A 27,634-nucleotide genomic window follows, 5' to 3' on the forward strand; every position below is an offset into this window, starting at 1 on the left:
AGGGGAACGCTCGGGCTCAGGGCCAGCTAGGTCGCACGCACGATTGTCTGTCGGCGGTATACATAGCGGCTCGTCAAGGTGTGAATTCGCGTTGGAGAAAGATAAATATGATAGGCGAAGCGCCGGGTCTGACACGTCTCGACGAACTGCAGGATAAGAGAAGATGCACGTATAGGACGAACGTATTGCCGCTGGGCGCGGTGCGTTTGAAGTGTGAGATCACGCCGGAGCTTTGATTAAGTGAGCTGTCAACGATTGTTTTTGCAGCGACGTCTGTGCAGACTGGGCATGACGATCCACGTGCTGTTATTCTTTGTTTCCTCGAATGATTGCCTAGAGCACATTTTGCTCTATTTCAAGTCGTGTACTCTCTCAAACTCACGGTAGTATAGCGCCTCCCCCCCCCCCCCCCGCCCCTTAACGATATCTGGTTGGGGTGACGAATGTGCTAGCTTAACCTGCCTCCTTTCGAAACCATTCGATGTTGGCACCTCGCTGTATATGTTTGTTAATGAAGCCGCTATAAATCTGTCTTGGCTGTTAAGGTTACGTCTTGTGCCGTCGTATACGATGGCTGTTCATTTTCCAGGCATGTATGTTTTCGCATGCCAAAATGATGTGGACAAAAGTTGCCGAAGCCGGGCGGAGGGCGTTTGACTGTTTCGGTTCTCGATATACATCGGCGACAGCTGGTCACGTAAATTTTGATCACGCTAAAGCTCCACGCTACAAGTTCATCACCGACGGTTACGTTTTGCTGCGCGCTTGAAGCTGACGTAGCCTTCTCAATTTTCGTCAATTTTTATGCTGTTTCTTGATGGTCCGCAGTTGAACTTGAATTCGTGAGTCCGTGTAACGCATTTTCACGCATTCACGAATGAATGTAGGGTAAACATCACACGTGCACCTCCGTCAGCCAATGAACGAAGCTTTGGCAGAACGAAGCGAATCGCGCGTCCACACGGGAACCGCGACACTTCAGCGTTTTCTTCATCGCAAAGCGATCGTCATTTTCGCTTTCGGGCAAGCGAAGCGTTGCCTGATGCATTCTTGGCTCCCGGCCACTATGGCATGCGCAAAGAGCACCAGCGACATTCGACACAGCTGGCTGTTGCCTATAATTATAGCGATAAGAAGCGTGTAGGTACATGTAATTAACCTGTGATACATAGCCACGGCCCCTCTGACGCACCCGACGTCATCGCGTCCAATTAAAGGACAGAGTTCTTCAAAGGGCTGTCCAACAAGGTGGAGCTCCGCACCCTCCCGCTGTCCCGGAAACGCGATTGGGGAAGACGCGTCCGCAGTTATAGTCTATGTACAGATTGTTCCTTTAGGCATGATTTAAGTTGTTAGAACTCCTGCACTTCCGCGAGTTCAGGGAGATAGAAAGAAGCAAAGCGTATAGAAAACAGAACGCGACCATTGGAATCGCTACAAAGAAATGCTATTTATCATAAGGTATTCGCGGCTAAATATTTTATGAAAAACGATGCCTATAGGGGGCGTCCTCCTCGCGGCGTGCCTCGGCGAGATTTCGCGTGACCACAGAGCTTCCTGATAAAATTTATCTACGGGCGTGTGGCCCTCAAGAGGTCGCACCATTGAATCTCATGTTGGAAAATATAAATAACTGTGCGATCTTCTCTTGCGGCTAACGAAAGCGAAGCGCGTGCAGTGGTTATTCGTTTAGCCAAGCAAGAGTTAGACGAAGAAGCCTCGCTCTCGCATCTGGCCCTTTCGCCTGTACAATCCTACTGTGCTCGCTTTTGTTTTTTCCTCGTAATACGTTTTGAATTTACAGAAACTTTTCTCCATCTCGCTCATCTTGTAGTTATGTTTCAGCTTTGTATGTAGTCAGGAAGCTGCAAGGCCGAATTCACAAAGCTTTTCGCATCTTATAAGCGCTGCATGTTTCTCATTATAGCCTGCCGCCTTCGCTAATATCATGACCAGCATCATGATTGGCTTGCATTTGCTTTCACGAACATAGCGTAGGAAGCTTTTCTTTGTATGTGAATACTCTGTTTATATGACACGTCTGTATGCGTACGGTAGCGAAAAGTTAAAAATAAACAAAGATACTTGCTCATGACGAAATCTTTCAAAAAAAAAAAAAAAAAAAAACTCGTGTGGTTCTAAAATCTATCTCGGAAGATAACGGCGTGACAAGGTACGAATAATTATACCCTATATTGTCAATTTGATATCGCGATATTGTAAGACGGATATCGTGACCCACTACCACATACATTTTTGTCCTTGCTTCCCGGGGACGGGGGCGAGGATTTGTCTGAACTTTCCAAATACTGTCATTGTCAAGGATTGACTTCTGGTGCGACATGATTGAGATGGCGTTTATGTGCAAATGCTTTTTCACACGGACACAGGAAGGGACACGCAGAAGCGCTTGTGTGTGTTTCTTCCTGTGTCCGTGTGAAAAAGTATTCGCACTAAAACATCATATCAATGACATTGTCTGTTAAGTGTGCTGTATTATCCTTATTATCATTTACTTTTATACTCTTGTAGCTTTTGTTGGGTTATCATGTGTACGTAATATCGTGCCTCCAGTATGCATGTATATATCCGACTTCAGGTTGAATGAAATCGCGTCTCTACGTTACTGAGTTTGCGTGGTTTGTTCTCTTACGGGGACCTAGAAAATAAGAATAGAAAGGTGCGCCCAGAAGCTTTAGCGTTTGACAGACAAACAGTCTATAAGAGATTGACGAGAAGTATTTGAGTGCCAGTTGGTGTTCGCTGCGTAAGACTAGGGAGACATTGTCAATCACCCATATGGATCATTTCCCTGCACGAAAAGCTTGCATGCATCTATAGTGTTCGCCGTCACTCTCTGCGCCGTGTTCGAGGTGAGTATTTTCAACTTTGTTCGTTTCATGAAAAGAACGCGCTAGCGGTGACGTTTGCGGAACAAACGGCGACCGTGCGACACTTCGAGAATGACTCATCTAATGGAACCCACAGCAGAACGGCGGCTGTCATTGTGCACCTCGAATTGATCGCGCAAAAGGCTTCAGTAACCTCGCACTGCTTGTTCATTGTGAGAAACAAACATTGTGAGCCATTGTTCATTGTGAGAAACAGGCCAGCCGCTCCGCCACTCGCACCGACGAGATCACGCTGCCTGTCCGCACGAGTCTGAACTATCTCCGAGGAAACAGCAAAACAACAACAAAATTCTCGATTTTATGCAATCACATAGAAATTCACAAAATGCTCGGCCACTAGCTCGACGCTATATACGACAACGTGGTTCCGAAAAGCGCGTCCGTGAGAATAGTTATTGAAACATCGTTGTGCAGGCATGTGAGCGTCTATACATATGCGTGGAAAACACGGGGAAGGCGGGAGATGGAAACTTAAGACGATAAGCAAGAGGATGAGCAATACGAGAACAACGTGAAAGCAGGAGCCACCGTTTCAACATGTGGACTTGTCTTCTTCTAGACGACATATGCGTATACATCTACGTGAGAGAGAGAGAGAGAGAGAGAGAGAGAGAGAGAGAGAGAGAGAGAGAGAGAGAGAGAGAGAGAGAGAGAGAGAGAGAGAGCAAAAGGCAGGGAGGTCAACCCGACGAGTCCGGTTTGCTACCCTACACTGGGGGTGAGGGTATATATATACCCTCGCCACAAATATATTAGCAGACGCCAAAGAGCGCTCGCTGCATAGCCTCCTTTGAGTGGCGTCCTTCTCCAAAATTGACCGACAGAAATGGCCAGTTAGTTCCACTGATCCAACAGGAACCAGCGTGTTCGCCATGGCGGCGCCGATGGACGGGTTCCATAGGCTTTTTCAAGGCGCAGCCGGCATTCGTCCGCTCAACCGGTTCGCAACATATAGGAACCGCGAGAATGCACGTGCGATTTCTCACGGTCGAGCATCGATGTCGCGTGTGAAGGCTTCTAGCGCTCAGACGAGTCGAGGGCACGACTTCCGCGTCCCAAATTGCGCGCCAGCGGACGCCCGGTTCACGCTAACGGGTGCCGTCGTGCAGGGAAGCGAGTCCCGCAGGGGAACAGCCGGGAAGGTCGCCACACACATACGATGGCCGATGATACGCGCCGTCGCCCAGCGCCTCTGAAGAGGGGGGGGGGGGGCGCCGAAACATTGGCGACCTACGCACGAACTGGGCCCCGGAGGGCACCGCGCTTTAAAGCCAACCTTGCGTCACACGGGCTTCCAGAGCTCGCGCGCGACGGCCCGACATAGCGGCGGACGCGCGCACACGCTTTGGGCGAAACGCCGCAACACGGCGTGATTAATCGATTCCATTACGCCTCACGTCCGTGCGCTCCTCGCACGAGATTGCATAATGAAGCGGGCCGCGCCGCCGGCTGCCCTAGAGGCAAGAATGCCGCGCCGGCCTGTAGCTGCTCCGCGCGTCCCGATGCGGCCTCGACGTCTCGCCGCGGCTCCGCAAGTGCTATAGCGAACTTCGGTGACGCTGTGTGCGTGCGAGAGAGAGCGTGCGCGTGTGCGTGTGTCTCCTGGGGACGCTGGTCGAGGACGCAATTCCTCTCGACGCCCTGGCTTGCACAGCTGTCCGTGAACCGAACGGCGAGGCCTCGCTCCACCCCTTTCTCCTCATTTCTTTCCTTCTTTCCGATCGGCTAAGTAAGCATCTGCGGCAGAAACTATACGGGATGCCGTTAAGGACAGGAAAAGAAAACAACAAAAACAAATTGTGGATTTAAAACAACAACAAAGAGGTGACTTCGCCATCTTTCGCGCATTTCTTACAGTGAGAACAAAGGTTAACAGTTAACAACATATGCGTGGCACTTTTCGCCTACACGAGGCGTATAAGGCGAGGTCAGCGGTATGCGGTAACTGCTGTCCACAAGCCGGGTGTGGGACTCTTTGAATATAACACGCGGTATTAGAAGAGCATCATGGTGCACTACGAGCTAATCGCCAGTGAAAGTGTACGAGTGTATGACCATTTCGCTTGCTCTCTAAGGAAGCAGTATCGAACCAACTATTGCTAACGAAGCAGCTGTTTGGAAAAGCAGTTGTCATAGTTTGACTCAGCACAGCGGGATCGCGGCTTACACGGTTCAAAACCTTTCCCACACCCACACACAAACCACCACCGCCATCGCCCCCACCTTTATTCACGGGTAGCCCGTTGACGCCCGCATGCAGTGGCTATGACTGCAAGCTAAAATAACTATAGTTGGCGTAGACTTTGACACTTCCCTTCTTCGCGCTCTCGATCTCCCTCTCTCTACACCTCCGCGAAGCGCATGCGCAAACAGCGCTTTGAAGTCGACATTCGATTTGGCGGCGACTCACGCTGTCGCCAGTTCCGCCAATCAGCAACAGGCTCTTCAGAAACGTTAATATCTAGGGAACAGTGTTCTGGTCCCGACGAATTAAATATGTGGTATACCTTACTTACTATTTTAATTCGTTTTAAAGAGAAAATTAAAAAGGAGACATACTTGACTTGAAATGAAGGCGTAACCTTTCCGTAACGCACACAAAACGCGAAAAAACTCTCGGTTCACAGAAAAAAGCGTCTCACGGAAGGTATCAGCGGCAGGAACGGCGCGCAAGATATCCGCGACGTCAAACTGCGACAAAGCAAGAGACGCACAGTCTGAGAGGCCGGGGAAAGGGTGCAGTGGTTAAATGGGAAAGGGGTCGGTGGTCAAGGATCGTTTAAAACGCACAGACGGGGGAGGCAGGAAGTCAACCGTGGCCTCCCCGCTCTACGGGGCAGCAAATAATCGAAGGAGGCGCGGCCGCATCGAGGAGACGGCGCCCGCGGCTTGTAGCGCTGCTATAAGTACACATTTGAAGATCGATTTTTCCGTATCGACTTGTTTCTATATGAGTGGGTCGTCATAACGACGTCGCCTGCGGAAGTCAAACACAGACGGCCACCCTCCCAGAGGCGGCGGCCAAACGAAGCATCAAAAGACAACACGAAGGAACTGTATGCGCCCCATGGGTTATAAACTTGCGTGCTTCGCGCTATCTGCTTTGTTGTCTCTTTCTTAATCTCCTATACAGCGATTGGATTAAGCAGCCACAACATGGGGCTGATGGCGAAGAACAAGAAGAAAAGTAACTGAATCAATAAGAGACCGGCCAGATAACTTGCCGGATGTACTCGAATCTTACATGTGGCGCATGACACACGTTTCCAGTGTGCAATTCTGCCTGTGCACTGATTGGCATAATAAAGAGATAATTATGTCATGTTCAGTTCGTACGGCAGTCACGGTTTGCATTGCTGGCAATCGTAAAGGTTGTTCGCTGATACAGAGAAAGAAATGATAAATGAAAGACAGGGAGGTGATAACTAGGACTCTGAACGCCTGGTTGGCTACCCTGCACGGGGGAGCGGGAGAAGAAAAGGTAAAGAGAAATATATATGGTCAAGCGTTAATGTGCACTGAAATTCTTGGTGAGCTTACTTTACCTGCGATGGTTTCTGCGCGATAATTAACATAAGTGATCCAGCAAAACCTTCCGAGCTTTGCTATACAGCCGATAAACCAGTCCGTTATTGAGAAAAGATGGGCTGCACGTAATGGTTTACACATGCAATAAAATCACTCCAGCCTTGCTTTCAACATTTCGAAACACAAAAGATTTATGCTTGCAGACAGCAATGGAAAATATTTGGTGTAATATGCCCTAGGTAGGTAGGTAGATTAAGATGAGCGAGCGTTGCCGGCAGCTGAACCGTCACAAAGCTTTTAATTCGTAGGTGCTCCTCGCCACAGGTCGGCCATCTTAGCTAATAACTCGTCCAGCACTTGGATTGGCTAAAATTTTCTCTTACGAACAGTTCTAGCGTCAGAATATTTAGGAACAGCAGGTATCAAAGTGGTAATAATCTAAATATTCCCTCTTGATAACGCGCCCGAATGCTGCCAAGCGGAATTAAAGTTGTTGTTTGTTTACTTATATATATTCGTAATGTTCGGTATATAGGCTTATAACTGCGAACGGGTGGACTGCGCCGAAAGAACATCCTTCCGGAAGGTATACATACACCGTGAAGCGCTCCCCCAACTATGTTCAATCTTCAGCTACGCTTGGAGAAAGCGATGTTCCAATGCAAAAATAGACTTACCACCAACATATCCGCCGCTGCTTCACTCCTCACTTACAAAGTGAAACTGCCTAAGTAAACTGACGCCGTCAAACTCTGAGTACGTTTGGGCCAAAATAGAAAGGGCGGTGCCTCTTGGTGGGGCTCAGCAAAAAGGGCGTGTGCATAAGACACAATCAAAACAAACTTAAAAAGAAAAAACGAGAAAGCGTACACAAAAGGCGACAGTCGGCGGTGCAAGGGAACAGCAGTGCATACGACGACACGTGCCACTTAGTTATGCATGTATACGTACACGGGCGCTGAGCGGCGATTCCAGCGGCTCGGCCGAGGTCAGACTCACCGCGCCAAACGGGGCGCCCACCGCTCCTCCGGCTCTCACCACAGGACCCTCAAAACGGAGCGCCTAGCCGGTCGCCGTGTGCCCGTCCGTCTCTCTTGGAGACCGCTCGGAGGGTTCGGACACTGGGATTGCCCGTCCCCCGCGGTGTCCGGCTTTCCGACGGCGACTGAGCTCGCCGCCCCCCCACTCCCCCCTCTCCCGAAGCCCCCCACTATGCGCAAAACAATGGCGAGCGCGACTCGTCGAAACCTCTAGACCCCATAAACATAATAAGAACGGAGCAGGAAGGGGAGGGGTGGGTGAGGAGTGGGCGGAAGGGCGACCGACCGCACTGGCCGAGATCGAGCGCTGCCCCTGGTCGGCTATACGGATGCACACTGACGCACGCACATACACGTGCGCTCGTCGTATACACACAAACCCGGAGGCACACACACAGGGACGTGTAGCAAGCGGCGCACGCATTTGCGGTAGCCAAAACGAGCCTCTCCTGGCAGCAGAAGCGACCCGGTGCGTCCCGTCAGCGACGGATCGATGTGGCCTAAAGCAGATCGTGGGGACCCGATAAGTTTGCCTAAAGCAGAGCTCCCTTCTTCTTCCTCTCGGGAGAAATGGACAACCGCCTGTCCTTGCGCGGTCATCGTGCGTGCGTGCGTGCGTGCGTGCGTGCGTGTGTGTATGCGCGTTTGTGCGCGAGTCGTGGCCTGTCCCAATACCTGGTGGTGTACAGGTCCAGTCGATAGACACCACCCTTTTTTACGAGCCCCTTAACCGAAGGAAAAAGAAGTAGGGAGGGGGCCCGGGGTATAGGGTGAATATATATACAACGGCTTGGCCTGCTCGGCTTCCTTCTCGCGCACAGCCCACCTAACGGTTTCTTCCTTTTTGTTGCTGTTTGGAATGAGACACACACTCAGGCCGCAAAAATGGTCAGTCGTTGACAAGGCGGTATCCAGGACGCTCGAGCTTGCAGTAAAATGAAAAAAAAAAGAACAAAGAATAAATCTGGCGCAACGATATGCATAATTTGGCGCAAGTCAGCCGTTATGATTGGTAGCGCTCGGACACACTGTGCACAAAATAAAAGAACGGCGAGGAAAGGCCGAAGCACGCTGCATTGGCAACGTTGACACCGTGGCTCCTTGTTCTCCAATTAGTCGTGCGAGTACCGCCAAGATTTCGCCGGCTCGTCGATATACCCCAGTAGCGTCGTGCACATCGCGGAAGAAGGAAAAAAAAAAGAAAAGCTACTATAGAAGCGTGTCCGGTGCAAACAAATCTATACAGGTTCAAGGAGTAACGCTTGTTCGTAACGCTTAGCGGTATGTTTGTGTAAACTACTTCAAAATCCGCACTGACGCTCTTTATTACACGACCATTTAGAACTACTGATTCGATTGTGTTCGCGACTAAGCATAGTATGTACAATGTGCTTTCGCCGGAAAGAAAAATATAGGGAAAAGAGTAAACGCGAATATACAGAAAGCAGGCATGTCGGTGATAACGACAACCCGTATCGTCAATAATAACTTTAAAAATTTGTCGACATTTCGTGTTGTCAACCACAAAATTTTAGTAAACGCGAAATCTGAGAGAGAGAGAGAGAGAGAGAGAGAGAGAGAGAGAGAGAGAGAGAGAGAGAGAGAGAGAGAGACCAACCAGACGAGCGTCCGGTTTGCTACTTTACATTGGGGGTAAGGAAAAGGGGGACGTGAGCTCTGAGAAGAAGCTGAATGTCTGTGCAGTCTCGCAACGCAGCCTAGTATTCGCATTTACAGCCTGCACCCGTATATGTGAACAACATTGTGATGTTCGGTTTTAATGACTTCTGCTAAAGGCTGCTCGGAAATTGAACGTTTTTTGAGATCCCGTGGTCCGCTAACTTTCGTGGTTGATTGTACGTTCTATGCGCAGGTTACATTGCGAACTATCCTCTATAAAACAAACTTGGTAAACGCGTATATAGAAAAATGAAAAGTTCTAACACTTCAACAGTTTGTAGCAGGAGATGCCGGTCAATGCGTTGCAAATTAGGCCTCTATCTAAACTTGTTTACGTGAATAATTACTTTACATGAACGGTTAAAGTAATACCGCACAGCTTTACAGAGTTGTCAAGTGCGAAAACCCGCTTGGCAGCCTGTTGATACAACAAATGCAGTAACCAGTTAACTTTGTGGTAACGAGCATACTCATCGATGAAGCGATGGCTGCAGCGTCATATTTGCGCTGGAAGACCGGCAGCTAATCCACCCAAGTGAGCATTGACCGTTATGCATTTAATCGATAGCACGGTGTAAAAGCGGAGATATCATGCAATCGGGGAACGTGGGCTGCACTTCGAACAATGGCTGAGAAGATATGGCATAAACAACCGCCGCACAGTTAAGTTAACGAAAGTGATATCAGTTGACAGTACGTATCGAGCGGCTAGGCGAGTCCACATGACACCAGTTTCCCGCGCGCACGTCACTGAAGGGGCCGCTCTGATTGGTCTCTGCCATTCACTGCTCGCGTCTTTCCTATATCCCGCTCCGGGTTCGCTCTTTCATCTTTCGCTGTGCTCGTTCGCTCGGTTATGCCGCCGACGCTCGCCGCAAGAACGGGCGCCTATATGAGCCGCGCTCTGAAAGCAAACTATTTCGAAAGAATTGCCTATAAGTTTAACAGCATTTCGCAAGCCGTAACGTGAGCGGAATTCATTTTTGAGAAGTTTCCGCGAAAAGCGAGGCGGCTACGTGCATATATACACCTGCCGTATAGTTGAGGAACGCACGTGAGGAGCTCGCGCGTGAAACGTTCTCGCAACGTGCAATTTGCTGCGCGCTCTTCAGCGACAGGCTCGCCTCGTTCATATTCCTCGAACCGCTCAGCACCGTCCACTTTCGCTCTCCTAAAGGGCAGCTGCGATTACACCCTCCGAGATTCGCGACAGCTTCACTTCTTTCCGGCGTTTAGTTACGCGCGGTTGAAACGATCACGAGCCTCTCCACAGCGGAGGCGCCTTCCACAGTCGCGATATTTTCTGCTACGCGCGCTTAATATTCTATTCTCAGGCCACGTGACTCGGGTCTTTACGCGGCTCCCTTGGCAAGGGGGAGACTCTCTGCGCACTTTTCTTTTTCTCCCGTCTTCGCGTCCTCATCCCGCGCACCTTCGCACTCCCCCCCTCTCTCTTTTCGACTCTTTGTCGCTGAATGAATAATGAATGACTTCGCGGAGACGACGTCCGATGAAACCGAACGTTATGCGACACGACGGCCAGACAGCGGGCCATAAATTTATTGATCGTGGGCGTGTATCCGCCTTTCTACCTCCCTCCCTCTCTCGCTCTCTTTCGAACGGTACTGGGGAGGGGAGCGAGCGAGTAAGAAGGCAATAAAGAAGGCGGAGAATAACGAAGGAACAGGAAGCGAGATTAGAGCGCGCGAGGCTCTGACTCTGAACCGAATACGAAGAAGCCCGATCACAACGGTTGCTCCTGCAGGCGCACATGGCGGAGAACCCCACGATACAAGCTGCAGACTTCTCTATTTACTTGCCTCGACAGTTCGAGCCGACCGCAGGTTATAGTAACTTTTCCTTACGTTTGTTTATTTATTCATTAGATGAATCTGCTAGCTTAGTAGTAGATTCTGTAGTACTAGTTCAACATGTTTGTATAGGTGAGTAGAATCTGTTCGTTTATTAAACTGTTGCTCCTGTGTTACTGCCTGCATTAGGCGTTGCGATTTGCTGGCGTACAGTCAGCTTTCCTTGCAGGAAACCTTCGGATTTGTGTAACTAGCATCCTTCAATTTGAATGATATATATATATATATAACAAAACCTATAACAAGAGATCTTGTCATCCGAGTAGCAAGCAAGTGCGGAAAATCATATTAAAGATACAATGTCGTCGTTCGGGTAGGGTATAGCCCGACAGAAACAGCGAATATGTGGCCTGCAGGCCAAAAAGTGTGCTTTGCCTCGTTGCACTATTGTAATGTGGCAAATCTGATTTCACAATAGCGATACGAAGGGTTTCGTGCGAAGCCCGGATTTCTGTACATTTACAGAAACTGTGCGAAAGTTTCAGCAGTACAGCGGAAGGGCAGGCAGATGGAAAGCGAAGCTATCGTTGTCGTCATCTCTTTGTCGCTTCTTTTGTAATGGGTGTACTTCAAGCCTAATTGCTTCTTTTTTTTTTTTTACCTTGATCCATACGTGTTCACTGTCCGACCGCTGAATAACGTGCGAGATTGCACATTATCACGCAATAACCGTCCGAATGTACCTAACTCGTAAAACTCGGCGTGCCCCATCGGCAATAAAATCTGCGCCTTCTGGCCAAGTAGACACGAAGGAGCGCAGTGAATAATCCGCACCGCAATAAATGCATCACGGTCGTTGTTCCACCGAAGTTGAGCTTATAAAGCGCGCCGTTCCGCACACGCGAAACACACCTGGCGCTTAACTACCGTAGCTTGCGCAAGGCGCCAACGATTTAAAGAAAAAAAGAAAAGGGCGAGAGGGCGACTGTTGTTTTAAGGGAGGCGGGTGTGGACGGTGGCTGCGGAGGCGCCGTCCCGTCATGAAGAGCAAGCAGGAAGCAGCGCCAGAGAACACGAAAGAGCGGGCAACAACAAAATTGAACTTGGTGATGCAAAAGTTGAGGGAGGAAATGAATAAAGGGCGGCAGAGGAGCTAGAAAGCAGAAAAAGATAGGGGAGGTCAACCAGGCGTGCGTCCGGTTTGCTACTTTACGCTGCGGAAAGTTGGTTAAGGGATGAAAAGAAAAAGAAAAGTAGCAGTTTCACCCGAAAGGCGAAGCATCGAATGCAATAACAGATTAGCGGACAGTTAGCTATGCGGACTAAGGATAGTAGTTTTATCAGCCGTATAAATTTGCAAACATAGGCGTACTAACTAAATTAACAAGCGTGGTGTCACGAGCGCACACGCAAATGTGAACACATCTCACTCGATGATCTCGTAAACTAGCTGTCAAACCGCTGGAGCGAGGAAGCGCGGCAGCAGCCCCGATCGAATTGACTTTCGTGCTGCATCTCGCATCCCAACGCGAACTAAGCCGCGAAAACAAAGCGCGGCCTTGTGATAATATATGGTACGCAAGAGTTGGAAGCATAAACATATGATGAGAGTGCGCCGTGCGGTGGCGAAGAGAGCAATCATCATCGTCGACACCGCTTTAGAGCGTCGGCAGTGGCGCCTCAAAAAGCGTGGCGCGAGAGTGTGGCCCGTGGCCCCGTGGAGTGAGCAGCGCGCGAGGTTCGGGTTCGACCGAAAACAGCTTCCTCGCTGGGCGTCTGACCCATAGGAGCTATCGCCGCCCGCGCCACTACGCCGTACCCGAGTCAGCGCTGTCGCCCGCTGGGAGGTTACCTCGCCCCGCTCTTCCGCTGGGCAACTGGTCCAGGAGGGCTGGCGGTCCTGAACCGGGGCGATCGAGCGTTCGGGTGAGCGGCAACAGGGCATCCCGCCAGCTGTGGACGCGACCCGGTGACTGCGGCCGTGGGCTCCCGAGCGCATACCCCGCCGGAGGGAAACCGGGCACGCCGAGGCTCCCGGCTATCGACTGTTGCGCAGGGCCACCTGAGCCCCGCGAGGCGGTCCGACCCGGCCGGCCGATATCGGTTCGACAAGGTCTCCGACACGGCGACACGCGCTTCCGCCGGAACTGTATGCCAATTATAATCCACCGATCCATAGATATAGCTGCATGTCGTCTATGAGGCATATTGGGGAACGATCACGTGTGTGTGCCGTTATCTGTGTTATGTGCGTCAATGCAAGTCTGATGTGTGTTTGTGCTTCCGCGTGCTGCTTCTCCCTTTTTCTGGAGTGATCCGGCCCCAATAACATCACAGGCCGGACTCTGTCCCTGTCGCAGGTGGCTTTCAAGATACAGCCGCCTGCAGAGTAGAACGCATCCCCCCCCCCTTCGCTCCCATCCCCCGGGATCATTGCGCGCGACGGATGACGGCGCGCTTCCTCCTCACTTGCGGGCGTGAGAGTGAGCCGCGATCGCTAAAGCGATCGCCGGCTCAGCCTCGCACGCCTTCGCTCACACATATATACAGCACATGACGCGCGGCGACGATTTTATCACCCTTGGACTTTATAGGGAACATCACGGCGACGGCGATGCGCAGAAATGCTCATGGAGTGTCCATATGATTTCTATCGCAACAAAAAGAGGGAGGGAGGGGAACATCAGGAGTGCGAACACCTGGGTGCCCACCGGCTTACCCCGCCTACAATCGGTCGCTGAGGCCGGTCGATTTTATAAGTTGTAATAATACTCGTGTCGCTTAGCACACCTATGACGCATAAAGTCATATATGGTCCATGATATTTTTCGTCTTTGTAAATAGTCTATATATGATAGAAAATATTCAACACACTTTGACGAACGTCGTATACCCCCTCACACACGTCGCGTGAGGGGGTATACATATATTTAAATGCAGGGAAGTTAACCAGAGGTATTTCTGCGTAGCTACTCGGCACGGGGGAATAGGCAAGTAGATCGGAAGAGGAACAGAGAGGAGCACGAAACAAAATAAAACACACACATAATCCGGAGGCGGTAGCGGGCGGCGTTCCAACTATAGGGCCTGTAGACCTTAGGAATTTGTCGAGCGCAAATGAAGCTTTCTGCGCGGAGTTATACCTTGGGAGCACTGATCTAGAATGTTCTGATGGTGGACTATTTCTCCAGTCTATCAAAGGCTGATCGCATCACTAACCTAATACAACATTTCAGGGAGGATTAAACTCCGGAGCATTCATTTAGGTCTTGTCCCAAACGAGAAGGCTGATCTAAAAATGATTGTCATCGTTACAGTCACCGCAAGGTAGCTCTGTAATTAATGATTACGCCCTCCTTCATTTTTGTTTGTGTCTGTGGTCCCTTCTCAACGATTTCGGGAACGTCAACCGCGCCAGACAAGTGTGAATACAATGTACAAAATGGATTTTCAATTCAAATATGCCTTATTTCTGAGTAGATTCCCGGGTTGAAATATTTGACTCGTTTATTAGGCTATTCTTCGGCAAGCAACGCCGCTTATTTGTGTCTATTTCACGAGAGCTATATTCACTTGCCAGCCCGAATATATATATGATCCCCTGGCAGAGCTACGTTCCGAAGTGTCACTATGTGTCGGTTTATTGCATTGCACACTAAATTCGACCATTTATAACGCATCTTCCTCCCGTTGACACCGATCACCACATTTAAACGTCGCCTATATGCACAAACAACTCTTTTACACAGAGTGCACTTGATGAGAGCAGCACTGCATAGTGTATGGAATGTACACGGGGCGACTTGCATCATGTTTCGTGCGTCTGCACGCGCCTTGCAGCCAGCAGAACTCAAGTCTGCTTTAAATTTACGTGGCGGACTCTTCGGAGCTGCAACATGTTCTCGAACCTTGAAGCGGAGCTGCTATATACTGCTTTGCGCGCAGCGAAGGCACCGTTAGTCTACCTCCGAGATACTTACCAGAAGCAAATTCTCTATAGATGCTTGTTACCGTGTGCTTGCGCTTACTACTTACTACTAGTGCATGTTGTGTACCTGCGTACTGTGGAACAGGATGCTAGGCGTATGCTTAGCCAGGCAACCATCTCCAGCACCCAATGAAGAACGTCTATTTCTCCTCCGCGCTCAATTGCCCGCGAGGGAGAGAAGAGGAGAGAGATATATATAGAAAAACAAAACAAAACAAAAAAACACGGAGGTTCGCCAGGACTGGGCCTGGTTGGATATTCTGTACCGGGAGATGGCGAAAGTGGCGAAAAGAATAACAAGCGCGACATAGGGACAGATGTTGGAGCTCACTGGGGAAATGCGGACGTTCTGGAATGTTAGCGTTCAGCACCGCCTAAGAGATCACGTTTTGCTCCGATGTGCAAGCTCATGGTCTCAAAAGCTTTGCTATCAGACAGATTTTGTTCCTGCTATTTACTAACTTCCGGAATATTGGAAGTTTGGCTACTCAAAAGCGACCTCACATCCAGAAAGCGTAGCAAAACACAGAACGCCTACAAACACCAAGCAAACAAGAGAAGACACACTGCAATAAATGGAATAAATCGGAACCTCTCACAATCTAGCACGGCTATACTGCAGCCTCCCGAGCGCTGCCGCACAACCCCTATGAGGCTTTGGCAGCCTTAACCATAAATTATTTACGAGAAGCGCTAAGTAAAATTATTATTATTATTATTATTATTATTATTATTATTATTATTATTATTATTATTATTATTATTGTTGTTATTATTATTTATTTAATTGTCGAGATGGCAGGGGCCTTTCGGACAGGATACAACAAGCTTGTATAGTGAAACGCGGACGTAAGAAAATGAGAGAGAGAGAGAGAGAGAGAGAGAGAGAGAGAGCGCAGGAAGCAATGAACACTCTTTAAAGGAATCTCAAACAGAACATCTGCGCATCCACAAGTGAACCAAGCGTTCGCCAGGTTACAGCAGAGAGAGAGAGAGAGAGAGAGAGAGACCACACAAGCGCGAACAAAGGGCACCGCTGCGGGCGAAACACAAGGCGCGAATTGCCAACTTCCTCTCCTGGCGTGGCGACGGCTGGTGCGCGGGGTGCGCTGGCGCTCAACCCTGAAGCGCATCGAAGCAGCAAGGCCGCCGCCGCCGGTCGCAGCGGCTTCCTGCCGGCGGGAGACTGCCGGTTTCGAAGGAGGAGGCGCTTTTCCTCACCGCACCTTGGTCGCCGGCGAAGCCCGTTTTTCACCCGGGCGGATTCTCTACGCACGTTTCAAGTCCTCCGCCTTCTTTAATGCGCGCTTGGGTATAGATGCTCAGCCCGCCCCGGCTCGGTTGCAGGGGGCCGCAGGGAATACCTTGCACTTCGCGAGCGAATCATCTCTTTCGATACGTTGCTAAAGACGCGATCCAAAGGGCCAGTGCAGACGATAGTGCAGACTGCGAAAGGTACAAAATGATAATGAAGTTCATCTTATTTTTTGCTCTTAGCTGATCCTCGCGGCCACCCGCTGGCGACGAATGTGACTTGCTGCAGATGTTGCAGTGCATCTGACATATTCGGTTACGTGAACGACGGTACACGTGTAAAAATAAGTAAATAATAATAACTTCCTTAGCTTTCACGAAGCCTTTCACTGCAGCATTGCGTCGTATTGCTCATTGCGTTGTCGCAGTCTTCGCACGGAGAGCTAAGATGCATACGGCAATGCCGGTACACCGGAGATACAAAACGTGAAGAAGTAATAAAAGAAAAACGACAAAGCATAGCTCTTCACAATCGCCGGATATTCGGAGTGGCTTAAGTTGACACGAGGCGCACTACAAATCCGTCCGGTACAGTTGCATCTTCGAGCGGAGTAGCCTGTAATCTCGCGATACTAACGGTAAGCGCTAAAGATCTTTCACGTGAGATGTGCCTCGACGGGCAGTCCGGCAGAAAAAGAGGGAAACGTCATCGGCAAGACAATGCATGCAGAGATGGAAGGCCCGAAGTACATATTTTATAGGCACCTACTTCGGCGGAAGGAGGGAAGAAATCGGCCAATGATGGGCGACGACGACGACAGAAGGAAGAGGCTAAGCACATGACGGACACGTCTGTAATACTCAAAGCCGATCGAGAGTCCATAACTCGTGCTCTTATTAAAATCAAGTGACAGGCTTTAGCATACATGCCCAGCATACTCCGAACAAGCGATCACGCGCGCAGCATGCATGATCACCGATCTCCGCGGGCGCTTCCGCGGAACGTATGCACTGGCGCATGAAGCGAATTAATTACAAAGCGGTCGCGCAATATTCAAGCACAATTCTAATTCACAGGACGATGAACAAGACCTGGCATAAAAAAGAAAGAAATGCTCAAACCCGCGTTCTTCGTTCGGCGTGTCTTGCACCACCTACAATTATGCGTCCAAACCTACTCGCACAGTTTTCTGTATACATTATTGCAGCTTGTAACCGACAGCACACAGCCGGACGAATTCCTTCGTCCCGTCGCAACGCTTCGCCGATATGCTATAGCGCTCGCCGGCGACAAGAATCAGTTTTTTTTTTTTCTATCTGTCCTCTTTCGTTCTCAGAAAGCACTAAGTCGACGGGCGCCGATACCGCCTCGTGACACTGTCCTTCGCGAAAACGCAGCGGGCGAGCGAGCGTGAGCTGCGCCATCCTGCCGCGCCGCCCGCCGTCGCGCGGCATTTTCCAAAGCGCGCGAGCGCGCGTTCGTGCCTGCCTGCGTGCGTGCGTCTGGCTTGCAAGCAGCGTGGCAGCCGCCGTCGCCGCCGCTCCTCCCACCGACGTCCTTGGCGAGCGTTCTCTCGGGCTGGGAAACCAAAGCCAAGAAACAAAAGCTACATGCACCAGGCCGGGGAGTCAGCGGCGGGCCAGGTTGGCTCAAGGGGACGACGCTCAGGTGCACGGGGAGGCTGGCACGACCGCCGCGCGCTGACTTCGCCGCCGCAGCCGCAGCCATGAGCGAGGTTACGAACGCCAAGGTGCTGCTCACCCCCCTCACCTCACCCCCAGCTTCACGTTCTTACTCAGTTTACCTTCCACCGCGGTGTCGACGTTTTTTTTTTTTTCTTCCGCACACTATAGGTTCCTGCTCACCCTCGAGTTCGCTAAGAGTGCACAGTGCAGCCTATATACGTACCTGTTTCCTGTTGGCCAAAAAGGTGACCGAAAAGTAAATACATGCAGTCGAGAGGCACGGCGAAAGGCGAGCTTTCCCTCTCGACGGCGGAGGAGCTGCAGGGCAGAAAATTCGAGGAATAATTTGCGGTTGCTCGGCCACCGGCAGGCCGACCACTCTTTTGAGCGGGAACGGCGCAAAATTGAGATTTCGAACGAGTCCGCGTGCAGCGGCAAATTGCGAAGGCGGACGCGCCCGCCATGTGGTGTTTAGCAGGCGGCATGCGTGAGACCGAAAGGGAAGGGCAAGGAAAGGGAGAGGCATTCGTGCTGTCTCGTATATATAGACAAGCTGTTCATTTCGTTGCACTATATCCGTCCTGTCGCTTACGCCCAGGCACATGTGAACAAACTGCGCACGAAATTTGTTCACACGTGCCTCGACATGCACAGAACCGCTGCTTAGTTGGAATAAGACATTCAATGTGTAACGTCACCTCGCCTTGCATCAACATCTTCCACGTTCTGTGCCCAGTGAGAGAGCATTATCTCTCGGACAGCAAGCCACTCCTCGCTTCTATAGCACTGCAGGACAGTCGCGCAGGTATCTGACGCTCTGTGCACATATAAATTGTCCGGCTTTCCTTCTAAGCGATATGCCGGCGCACCCGACCCTTAGCTATCATTCATTCCCCTATAACGAGAGCAGCGACGTTGAAACATGCGCTGGGCGCGCACTTTAATAAGATGAACGCAATCAATCGGGCTTCCTAGCACGATGCGTAAAAAAAAAAAAGAAAAACGCACAAGACAATACAACTATACACCGCATGCACCAAAAACCGTCCATTCGCAGTTTCAACCCGGCAAGCGCGTTTTACACAAGCACTGCACAAACCCGCGAACTTCTGGAAAGCGAGTCGAACAGCAACCGACGGGTGAGCGAGCGAGGGTTCCTCTCGGACTGCCGACGCCGCAGAAGTGCGAAGAGGCGGCCGGTGCGTATATGTAGAGTGCACAACACCCACGCAGACGTTTCCTCTCCGAGAGACTATACAGTCTATAGAGTGCGGCGCTCTGAAACAGCGGCCTCTTTCCAATGGGTCCAACACTCCCCCGAATTCAGCGCCACCCCGTGCACAAAAAGAAAAAAAACTTCTAAAGTAAACAAGAAAAAGACAGGCGTAAGCAAAACGGCTGCCGCGAACGAAGAAGCGCCGCTCTGCCGCGTTCTTCCATTTTTCTTCCTGAACAACGCGGCGAGCGTCATATTTTATTCCGACTCCTGGCTGTTGTGCACGGCTTTTTTTCTCTCGCATCCCATCCCTCTTCCCGGCCTGCCTGCCTGCACTGCCTGCGTGTGTTGTAGCGAGAGAGCGAGACCCGTTGCCACCGCCACCCTCTTCGTCCAACACCCGACGGCACTCCCCAACGCCCGCTGATGCTTTGTTCCGAGCGCGCAGTGCCGACCGAAAACAGAGCGCGGTCCCTGTTGTCTTGTTTTCGCTCTCGCGTCGTCGTCGGCGGCGGCGCCTCCGCCACTTGGCTCCGTCGAAACGCGGGAGCGAGTGGCGCCCTCGGAGCGCTCGCGTTTTTCATTGTCACAGTCGCCCGAGTAAGAGAGATTGGGGAAGAGGACGAGGAGGCGGCTGAAGGTGTGTGTGTGTGTGTGAGCCGTGTCAGTTAGGGAAGCTACGCATTCGTCTTCATTCCGTTTCGCGCTTCTCCGCATTACGTCGGCACCGGCTGGCGACCCGCGCGGAGCCGTGAAACGCAAGTATAAGGTCGTGCGAGCGCGCGACTGTGTGTACATTATATGCAGGCAACAATGGCGACGCGAGAATGTGAACGGGAGAGACGTGACACACGGGATAACGAGACCAGCTGCAGGCATGTCGTCGCAGCGTTTTACTTTCTCGAATTTCGTCGCTAATCAGTTTGAGGAGAGAAGGATTTGGGGGATGCAGACCGCGCTATAACTTCCGGTTTATCCTCTGATGCAGTTCTTTCCCAAAATGTTCCAGTGATGGCGTAGGTATAAAATTATTTAATTATGAATTTATCTTGAGGAATGGTGACATGAATTGTGGATGAAAAAAAAAAAAGAAACACTTTTTAGGCGACGCGGACTTTCCGTATCCCTTCATTTTTTACAATGCTTAGGTCAAACGGAATGAGTTTGTAAGTGTTGGCGCCGAGGAAATTAGTGCATTAGAATTTTCGGCGCAGGAAACAAAATATATAGGCCCGTTCGAAGGTATATAGTTATGTGGTTTTTTGAATAAACGTAAGAACCAAGCAGTTCTTTTTTTTTTTTTCGCATTCGTAGATGTAACCGACACAAAGTTAGGGTTGGTATTTTCTTCGCAACGGCTTCACGTTTAAAAAAAGTTTTAGCCGCAGTCTGTACACGCACGAAAATTCACAGTACAACGAGTTATATACCGGAGACGCAAACGTGAGCAGCAGCGCTGGTTCGCCATTCTGAGATGCTGAGGTCAACCACAGCCGCAAAACTATATATAAAGAGATATGAGCCTGTACCTATAATAGCTGGTCGCGCAAGGCTTCGGTAGCAACAATAATAACTGTATCCACAAAATTTATTTCTTTTTCGGCAATAACCAATGAGAAAGAAACAACGTTTCTATCTCGTTGTGGTTGAAACGTCGAACAGCACATTTTTTTTTCTGTATGCCTCTCACGATTCGTTATTTCGCACACACATACAGGTTGAAGTTCCCTAATTGAACTTATACAGCCGCCAAGACGTCTCCCTATACTTCCAGTCCTGCGAGATTTCGCTAAAAACAGCGGCCCATTTGCTCACAAAAAGGGCCAGCGGGAGCTCAAACGACCGCGCTCAAAAGGGCGTGCGTCCACACGAGTCAGCGGTAAACAGTACAACAACAGTAAAAGGCAGCCCCGCGTGGAAGGCTTGCGGCGTGCCCCCGAGCTGTGTGTAGTGTACATGCCACGCAGCTGTCCAGCGCAGCGGACGCCACGGTCCTTCGGAAGTCCAGCGCGCGGGAGAGAGCATCCAAGGAAACCGGCTTCACGCTCTGAAGAGCACGGGCCTCGCGGACGAATCGTCCTGGAACTCGTAATCAAGCGCGGACCAGACTTTCTCCTGACCCCCACCAGCCTCGCGCGCCAGTTTCTGACCCAACACGGTGTGTCCTCGCCACGCGACGCTGATCCAGGGAGGGAGCACTCCGCCGCTATACAGCTACACGCGGCAGTAGTACCATACAGCGAAGAGCTATGCGCAGGAAGGGGCGCCGGGTCCGAGTCGACCAAACGCGCCGGGAGCGCGCGCGTGTGGTTGGCGCGGAGGAGCTAAAGACGAGGAGAGATAGAGCGGGAGCAAACTGCAGAAAGCTCGCCCATCCCCGACGCGGCTATATGGACCGCCGCCGACGCGCGCGCGCGCTACATCGAAGCCCGAGGTCGAAGCCACGCCCGGCCCCGCAATCTCTCTCTCCTCCCGGCCAACGAACGAAGGAAGCGAAGCGCAGCTCCCCGAAGGGCGCGGATTTGCGGCCTGTCAGGGCCTTAACCGCCGCTAAAGGCTCCGCAATCCACGGGCTTACGGACTTACTTCATAAGGCTAAAACTTCCACCCGCCCCGCTATCTTTGCCTCCCCCACCTCGCCGCTTCTATACTGCCTCCGCCGCTCTACCTCCGGCACCGCGTTCGGGCGTCGGCGGCAGCGCTGCATGCAGTTGTGGCTCACGAACGAGGGAACTGCGCCTCGGGCTGTTATGTAGGAAGGGAGCGTGCTCGTCTCTGCGTGCGTGTGGCGTTTGCCGCCGGAGCGATTCCTATCGGAGCCTAACGCGCGGAGTTGAGCCTCTCGCGGAAGGGAGCGCCGGGCGAGTTCGGCGTATAAACGCGGCGCGGCGCTCCGAATACACACGCACGCACGCGCGTGAGTTAATTGGAACGGCTCGCCGTATGCGCGGGGTAACCCCACCGCGGGCGCATGTGGAAACCTTGCCTGCCGAGCCAGCGAGATTGGAAGAGTCGAGGCAAGGCTTGACGGCCGGTGAAACGGGACGCCGCTGGCCTGGCGCCGGAACCCCCCGCTTTTCTCTGTGCCGAAGCGATCGCGCGCCCATGAGCCACCCCGAATGGAAGGACGACTGGTACTGCGTGGCGAATCGGTTCGTGTTGTCGCTACGCTTTTCAAACGCTTCGCGGTTTGGTGCCGGAAGAACAGTTTACTGAACTCTGGCTTTGTATAGTATATATGCTATATACACGGTGTATTTACGACTCCTCACGTGAAGTGCGCCTTCATAGTCGCTACGAGTGAGGAGTACGGTGCTGGGAACTACTGCTGATGAGTTGTTACACGACGCATTCGTCGTTTCGAATGAACATAAATGCCGTGGATTGTTAGCAAAGCATATATAGTGAAGAAAAAGAATTAAAAAAGACTAGTGCTTCTCACAACGCTCACTTTTCCTGTTTCGTAGCTTTATCAAGCAACAAGCTGTCCCTTGTAGACTACCAAACAACAGTGACGTCCGCCAAACATTGTCAATCAAAATATTGGGCCGAATCTTCGGAAGAATACACTCAATATATGCAGCATCAGAGTATAATCAAGACGCGTGTGCGCACTTAGAATGCTCATGTATCTACAACCACCGTTAAGCATGTCCTCGCTGATAAGCGATATCCTGCGAAGTTTATTACCACAGTGATAACAGGAAGCCAAGAGACAACAGAACACCACTCATTTATAAGTACTCACCGGAACTTGTCAGCTTTTTCTTGCCGATTCTAGTAAGCTCCTGCTTGAGCGATGGTTCCTTAGTCGTCGGCCTGCGAAGTAAGAACGAAAAATAATCACATCAGTTATTGGTCCACATGTAAATAACTTGCCAGACTAATAACTGTGTCGATATCAAATTTGATTACTTTAAACCATAAATGTCGCTCTCAGTTCACGTCCCATGCTAACGATGTACGATAAAACCGTTGCTTGTCTCATAGTGTTTGCTTGCGCAGTGCATAAAGCATCTGCTGTGTTCGTATAGCCCAGAAGAACCTAGATAATTTTAACTGCTAGTTCTGGAATTCGGTATGGCCCACCACTATTAGGCTGTTTAGCACAGTCTTCTATCAACTTCTGAAAATTTTTGTTGGTAAATAATATTGAGTTTGTTCTTCCTTGCTATCTGACGCAGACGAATACATGAAATCTTCACGCATTTTTATAAGTGACGCAGTGTTGTATCCGTAATAAAGAAATTCTGATTCTCAAGACAGTCCAACGGAAAGTTTGCTTTCGTCATCACGTACAAACACAGCATGAGCTCTTTAATTGCATCTGCAACCTGAGTATCAGTATAACGACGAGGAACTGTTCAAATAGGGAGCGATGTTCCTTTACTATGCGGCTTAACAGAATAAAGCGAAGAAATGAAAATAACAACATAGAAAGTACAAGCTTAGAATACACATATGATCAAGAGCACAGAAGTAAGAGCACAAAGTTGTTGGTGCTCAACTTTGACAATCAAACCAAACCATCCGATAACCATACGTACATGAAACGTAATACTACACCAATGATTTTATTACCTTGCTTTCATACTGCGTCAACGTAAGACGATAATTCAGGCATCCGCCGCGTTTTATTCGGGTTTTGTACAGCTGATCGCGTTCCAAAGTACGAGGAAACAGGAACGACATGTGCGTGTCCATCAGTGACGAAGCAGTTAGCGCAACAGCGAGCCGCTCTACCAAACCATTAAAGGTGTTTTTCATGTTATAAATGTTTTTGTGTGCCGCAATATTTGCGGGAATGTCAACTACACAATTACTGGATCAATCAAGTAGTAATAACTGGGTCAGTCTATATCGCCTATTAAGATGCTTGAGTAATGAAGCCTCGGGAAGAGAGGCCACAACGGTCGATATTTCCTTTGTCTTTTCGTTTTTCAGTGATTTCGGCCATAGCCATCAGCTCGCATGCCGCCGCGTCAATGTTATCGCTTCGATTGGTCACTCGGCGGGAAAGATAATAGTTATGTAATATATAGTCAAGGACCAAAATTAATAAACATGGCCCTTCAATTATAACTTTCAATAAAGTACGGGGCGAAGACTAATATATATATATATATATATATATATATATATATATATATATATATATATATATATATATATATATATATATATATATATATATATATATCCTCGCGCAAGATGGCCTTTACTTTAGCTAGGCTGTTCTCACACAGGCGTCAACAGCCACTCGAATAACAGGTAGGCGAACGGATCGCCGGCAAAGTGATATCGTCACTGGCCCTGCATAAGCAGTGCGTACAGAGCTATCACAAGAAAGCCAGGAAAATAACAAGCTTTCAGCGCTAAATACGCAATGAGGTAATTGACATTCGCATAAACTTGCCATTGGATTGACTAGTACAGAGTTCCACTATATTTATCTGGCGAGAAGGGACGCTTACTTAGACGACTGCTAGACCTGAGCGCACTTTGTCGTTTCTTCCGTTTCCGTGTTTAAGTCAGTCCTCCTTTCCCTCTACCACTGTAGGATAGCAAACCGGGTACAACGCTTGGCAACCTCACTTTGCGTGTCCCTCTTTGTTCCGTATAAGCGTTGAGCATAATAGTACTTGCTACGCAATAAAAAACGCGCTGGCAACGCGGCCTCTCGTGTTGCACTTATGTGTCGATCCTTCGTAGTTGTAATTATGCGCCAGCGTCTTTCGCCTAATCAACGCAACTCTCCCTCTTTTTAAATAAATAGAGGTATTTTCTTCCCCCTCCCCTTTCTGATTCCGCGCGTTAACAGACGAACTCTAGGCGCAGGTGTACACACACCGCATGTTCTTTGCGCACACAACAACATTGCTCCTCCCACAGCCGTACACGCACCCAAGACAACCACAGACAGCGCCTTCAGGAAAAAGGAAATAAAGAAAGAAGCCTCTTTTCTAGTGAGTGACCCCTTGGAAAGCCGCACCTCAGAAAAGGCAGGGGAAGAATAGCCCCGACACGTCGAGCCGCTCGCGGCTCGGAGACAAGGGAAGCCCGGTTTTTGAAAGATGGCCGGCCAATCAGCTACGCCCCGCAGGGGTGTTGGTCGCGTTCCACGGCGAACCGATCGCAGACGAGGAAGGGAAGAGCGGCTCCTCTCGGCTGACTGTGTATACGCCTACTTACCAATATATATACTTTTTTTTTTGCGATTCGCTTTTCATTTTTTCTCGTGCCCCCCCCCCCCCCCCCCTCAGCGTGGGTCGCACCCCCTGCGCGGAATCTTCGCTGCTGAGCGCGCCGCGACGCTCGCACCCTGCGGTACGCGCGGACCGCGTCCAATGGGACCTCCGAGCCGCGCTGTGGTGCCGCACTGAACGCCGGGATTAGCACTGGTCCGTGGGTGGGGGTGCACTGCGCCGTCGGGGCTATTGATGAGGGCACACACATGCGCCCACCCCTCCCGTCCCCGCGCATTCGCTTCGGTCAGCGGAGGATGACAAGGCGGCGCCCGCCTTCGTATATATATGCACGGTCTCGGCGAAGGACGCATACTGCGGATGCAGGGCCGGCGGCGATTTCACTTTGCCGGCGATCCGATCGATCGCCTGCCCGCTATTCGCGTCGCTGTTCACGCCTCTGTGTGAACAGCTTGGCCAAAGGCCATTTTTTTACGCGAACAAGCGCGCTTCCAATGAAATTCGCATTACAAAACCGATGAGAAGGTTCTGGAGCACGAGTGCTCGTGACGATGTACCCCGACTTTCAACGTGCGCTCTCGGGCCGACCCGCTTCTCCGCTTGCTGCGTATGCATACCGATCTTAAATAATGTCGCGCGACCGTGAGATTGTGCGACCGTCACGTACGAAGAGCGGCGCTCTGGCAGACCAAGTACAGGCGACCTGTGAACGATGTATACGTCTACTTTCAAACAATAACGAATACGCTCCCGCAACGTAAGAGCCATCAATTATGCTCCGAACTTTTGAGTGTATACGACTGACATTTTTTAGATGTAACTCACTTGTAGCATGAGGCGCGTACTTTGTCGCACTTCATGGCGGACGCATATTAAGGTGCTGTGGCTATATACGAACGATCGATTGTCAAACGGAAATGATTATCTCATCGGGCCTTCTTGACCTTTTGAACGATTAGACAATTTTGGAAGCTGTTGGAACTCCCTTCAATGGGCCTCTTCGTTCGTCGACCGGGCTGTGCAGTAGAAGACAAGAAATAATCCAATTGAAAGAATGATAAGAAGACGTGTATGTACACGTACGAGATTTCCAATTGTAATATGGTCCCCTTTCGGACGGTGATTGACAGCCGAGTCGGACGTCGAAAAACCGTCTTAAGTTCTGTGAGTGGATGGTGCAAACACTACCGACTTGTTATCACGGTCAATCCATGGCTCGCGCATATATAATCGACTGGCCGCTGGATCGAAACACCGTTGTTGCGATCGAGCCCCAATTTCATTCAAACGATATTTATTTCGCGGGCAAATGCGAATGTACTCGTGCCCGCCTTACTCATGACTTATTCAGCAGCCCTGGAGGATGCAGAGGCAAGGAGATAGAGGGAGAGTCACTTGTTATTGATTAAAAAAAAAAAAAAGGGTGGGCCGCAGACAGTTTTCCCACGGAAGAAGACGCAATAGGCCGCGGACGATTCCTGCCGCGTATGCACGGGTTGTAACGCTCCTCTTATAACGAGATTTCCGCTACCGAACACCTTCGCGGCGTGCGTGCGTGTGTGTGCGCGCGCGCGGAGACAGAGGGGAAGCGAGGTGGAAAGGAAGAAGGGTCTGGGTGTAGGTGAACGTGCGGCCGTGCGTGCTGCAAGATCGGTCACGATCGCCAATGTGATTCGTGTCGCCGCTCAGTCACGCAGCCAACGTCTGCGGGGTTTTGGCTGCGCGTGCGTTTTCTTTCCGCTTTCCTCGCCACGATGCCCCCGCCGCGTTGCCGAGCGCCCACGGAGACCGCGCGCGAAGCGGCGGTCGCTCGTGTGGAGAACAGCCGTTTTTCTGGGGCCGCTTGCACCGCACGCCTTCTCGGCCGACCAACGAACGAACGATGGACGTTGGGTGACGATGATCGCCGGCAACCCGAACGGCTCGGTCGGTGGGCCAACGGATGATGGGACGCCGGCGGCCAGGCGTGACCGAAGGCCCGCGCAGATGACCTGCAGCTATGTAGACTTTGCGCGCGGCCGTTGCGCTCGACGCGGAAACGAACAGACGACGCAAAAAAATAAAATACAATAAATACACAAACAAAAAGAAGTGTACACTGTCGGCGATGTCCGCGCGGGGGAGTATAGAGAGAAACTGGAATATTCGGATGTCGTGCAGTTATCGTCCGCCGTAATACTCCGAGCCAAGCGAGTCCCCTGCTTTCCGCATGTGTAAAGCACCCACTCCGTTAAAACTCTCGTTGTCACCGTCTCCCGGCCCCCGCTTCCCTATGGGGGTGGATAACACTGCACAAACTCAACTTTACTTGAC

General features: G+C 50.7%; 1 long non-coding RNA gene across 1 annotated transcript in view; it reads right to left on the reverse strand.

Moving 5' to 3' along the window:
• Positions 1-22,937, reverse strand: part of LOC142583170 (uncharacterized) — a 44,654-nt gene extending 21,717 nt beyond the window's left edge. Inside the window, exon 1 of the long non-coding RNA XR_012828561.1 lies at positions 22,864-22,937. This is a non-coding gene — a long non-coding RNA (uncharacterized LOC142583170). The remainder of the gene's footprint in view (positions 1-22,863) is intronic.
• Positions 22,938-27,634: the final 4,697 nt, after the last annotated feature.

The sequence above is a fragment of the Dermacentor variabilis genome, chromosome 5 (assembly GCF_050947875.1).
Source record: "Dermacentor variabilis isolate Ectoservices chromosome 5, ASM5094787v1, whole genome shotgun sequence".
In the NCBI taxonomy this organism is placed as follows: domain Eukaryota; kingdom Metazoa; phylum Arthropoda; class Arachnida; order Ixodida; family Ixodidae; genus Dermacentor; species Dermacentor variabilis.